A 3,974-nucleotide genomic window follows, 5' to 3' on the forward strand; every position below is an offset into this window, starting at 1 on the left:
TCTATTCATGGATGGTGTGATGGGCGCTCTGTCTGCTCTATTCATGGATGGTGTGATGGGCGCTCTGTCTATTCATGGATGGTGTGATGGGCGCTCTGTCTATTCATGGATGATGTGATGGGCGCTCTTGCTCTATTCATGGATGGTGTGATGGGCGCTCTGTCTATTCATGGATGGTGTGATGGGCGCTCTGTCTATTCATGGATGATGTGATGGGCGCTCTTGCTCTATTCATGGATGATGTGATGGGCGCTCTGTCTATTCATGGATGATGTGATGGGCGCTCTTGCTCTATTCATGGATGGTGTGATGGGCGCTCTGTCTATTCATGGATGATGTGATGGGCGCTCTGTCTATTCATGGATGGTGTGATGGGCGCTCTGTCTATTCATGGATGATGTGATGGGCGCTCTGTCTATTCATGGATGATGTGATGGGCGCTCTGTCTATTCATGGATGATGTGATGGGCGCTCTGTCTATTCATGGATGGTGTGATGGGCGCTCTATTCATGGATGGTGTGATGGGCGCTCTGTCTATTCATGGATGGTGTGATGGGCGCTCTGTCTATTCATGGATGATGTGATGGGCGCTCTGTCTATTCATGGATGGTGTGATGGGCGCTCTGTCTATTCATGGATGATGTGATGGGCGCTCTGTCTATTCATGGATGGTGTGATGGGCGCTCTGTGTATTCATGGATGATGTGATGGGCGCTCTGTCTATTCATGGATGATGTGATGGGCGCTCTGTCTATTCATGGATGATGTGATGGGCGCTCTGTCTATTCATGGATGGTGTGATGGGCGCTCTGTCTATTCATGGATGGTGTGATGGGCGCTCTGTCTATTCATGGATGGTGTGATGGGCGCTTTGTCTATTCATGGATGATGTGATGGGCGCTCTTGCTCTATTCATGGATGATGTGATGGGCGCTCTGCTCATGGATGTTGTGATGGGCGCTCTGCTCATGGATGGTGTGATGGGCGCTCTGTCTATTCATGGATGATGTGATGGGCGCTCTGCTCATGGATGATGTGATGGGCGTTCTGTCTATTCATGGATGATGTGATGGGCGCTCTGCTCATGGATGATGTGATGGGCGCTCTGTCTATTCATGGATGGTGTGATGGGCGCTCTGCTCTATTCATGGATGATGTGATGGGCGCTCTGCTCATGGATGATGTGATGGGCGCTCTGTCTATTCATGGATGGTGTGATGGGCGCTCTGTCTGCTCTATTCATGGATGGTGTGATGGGCGCTCTGTCTATTCATGGATGGTGTGATGGGCGCTCTGTCTATTCATGGATGATGTGATGGGCGCTCTTGCTCTATTCATGGATGGTGTGATGGGCGCTCTGTCTATTCATGGATGGTGTGATGGGCGCTCTGTCTATTCATGGATGATGTGATGGGCGCTCTGCTCATGGATGATGTGATGAGCGCTCTTGCTCTATTCATGGATGGTGTGATGGGCGCTCTATTCATGGATGATGTGATGGGCGCTCTGTCTATTCATGGATGGTGTGATGGGCGCTCTGTCTATTCATGGATGATGTGATGGGCGCTCTGCTCATGGATGATGTGATGAGCGCTCTTGCTCTATTCATGGATGGTGTGATGGGCGCTCTGTCTATTCATGGATGATGTGATGGGCGCTCTGCTCTATTCATGGATGGTGTGATGGGCGCTCTGCTCATGGATGATGTGATGGGCGCTCTGCTCATGGATGGTGTGATGGGCGCTCTATTTATGGATGGTGTGATGGGCGCTCTGCTCATGGATGATGTGATGGGCGCTCTGCTCATGGATGGTGTGATGGGCGCTCTATTCATGGATGGTGTGATGGGCGCTCTGCTCATGGATGATGTGATGGGCGCTCTTGCTCTATTCATGGATGGTGTGATGGGCGCTCTGTCTATTCATGGATGGTGTGATGGGCGCTCTGCTCATGGATGGTGTGATGGGCGCTCTGTCTGCTCTATTCATGGATGGTGTGATGGGCGCTCTGTCTATTCATGGATGGTGTGATGGGCGCTCTGTCTATTCATGGATGATGTGATGGGCGCTCTGCTCATGGATGGTGTGATGGGCGCTCTGTCTGCTCTATTCATGGATGGTGTGATGGGTGCTCTGTCTATTCATGGATGGTGTGATGGGCGCTCTGTCTATTCATGGATGATGTGATGGGCGCTCTGTCTATTCATGGATGGTGTGATGGGCGCTCTGTCTATTCATGGATGATGTGATGGGCGCTCTGTCTATTCATGGATGATGTGATGGGCGCTCTGTCTATTCATGGATGGTGTGATGGGCGCTCTGTCTATTCATGGATGGTGTGATGGGCGCTCTGTCTATTCATAGATGGTGTGATGGGCGCTCTGTCTATTCATGGATGGTGTGATGGGCGCTTTGTCTATTCATGGATGATGTGATGGGCGCTCTGTCTATTCATGGATGATGTGATGGGCGCTCCTGCTCTATTCATGGATGATGTGATGGGCGCTCTGCTCATGGATGTTGTGATGGGCGCTCTGCTCATGGATGGTGTGATGGGCGCTCTGTCTATTCATGGATGATGTGATGGGCGCTCTGCTCATGGATGATGTGATGGGCGCTCTGTCTATTCATGGATGGTGTGATGGGCGCTCAGCTCATGGATGATGTGATGGGCGCTCTTTTCATGGATGATGTGATGGGCGCTCTGCTCATGGATGATGTGATGGGCGCTCTGCTCATGGATGATGTGATGAGCGCTCTGCTCATGGATGGTGTGATGGGCGCTCTATTCATGGATGATGTGATGGGCGCTCTGCTCATGGATGATGTGATGGGCGCTCTTGCTCTATTCATGGATGGTGTGATGGGCGCTCTATTCATGGATGGTGTGATGGGCACTCTGCTCTATTCATGGATGGTGTGATGGGCGCTCTGCTCTATTCATGGATGATGTGATGGGCGCTCTGTCTATTCATGGATGATGTGATGGGCGCTCTGCTCATGGATGATGTGATGGGCGCTCTGCTCATGGATGATGTGATGAGCGCTCTGCTCATGGATGGTGTGATGGGCGCTCTATTCATGGATGGTGTGATGGGCGCTCTGCTCATGGATGATGTGATGGGCGCTCTTGCTCTATTCATGGATGGTGTGATGGGCGCTCTATTCATGGATGGTGTGATGGGCGCTCTGCTCTATTCATGGATGGTGTGATGGGCGCTCTGCTCATGGATGATGTGATGGGCGCTCTGCTCATGGATGGTGTGATGGGCGCTCTATTCATGGATGGTGTGATGGGCGCTCTGCTCATGGATGATGTGATGGGCGCTCTGCTCATGGATGGTGTGATGGGCGCTCTATTCATGGATGGTGTGATGGGCGCTCTGCTCATGGATGATGTGATGGGCGCTCTTGCTCTATTCATGGATGGTGTGATGGGCGCTCTGTCTATTCATGGATGGTGTGATGGGCGCTCTGCTCATGGATGGTGTGATGGGCGCTCTGTCTGCTCTATTCATGGATGGTGTGATGGGCGCTCTGTCTATTCATGGATGGTGTGATGGGCGCTCTGTCTATTCATGGATGATGTGATGGGCGCTCTGCTCATGGATGGTGTGATGGGCGCTCTGTCTGCTCTATTCATGGATGGTGTGATGGGCGCTCTGTCTATTCATGGATGGTGTGATGGGCGCTCTGTCTATTCATGGATGATGTGATGAGCGCTCTGCTCATGGATGATGTGATGAGCGCTCTTGCTCTATTCATGGATGGTGTGATGGGCGCTCTGCTCTATTCATGGATGGTGTGATGGGCGCTCTGCTCATGGATGATGTGATGGGCGCTCTGCTCATGGATGGTGTGATGGGCGCTCTATTCATGGATGGTGTGATGGGCGCTCTGCTCATGGATGATGTGATGGGCGCTCTGCTCATGGATGGTGTGATGGGCGCTCTATTCATGGATGGTGTGATGGG

Source organism: Lithobates pipiens, unplaced genomic scaffold (genome assembly GCF_037356315.1).
Source record: "Lithobates pipiens isolate NorthernLeopardFrog02 unplaced genomic scaffold, aLitPip1_a1.2 Scaffold_28, whole genome shotgun sequence".
NCBI classification, from domain to species: domain Eukaryota; kingdom Metazoa; phylum Chordata; class Amphibia; order Anura; family Ranidae; genus Lithobates; species Lithobates pipiens.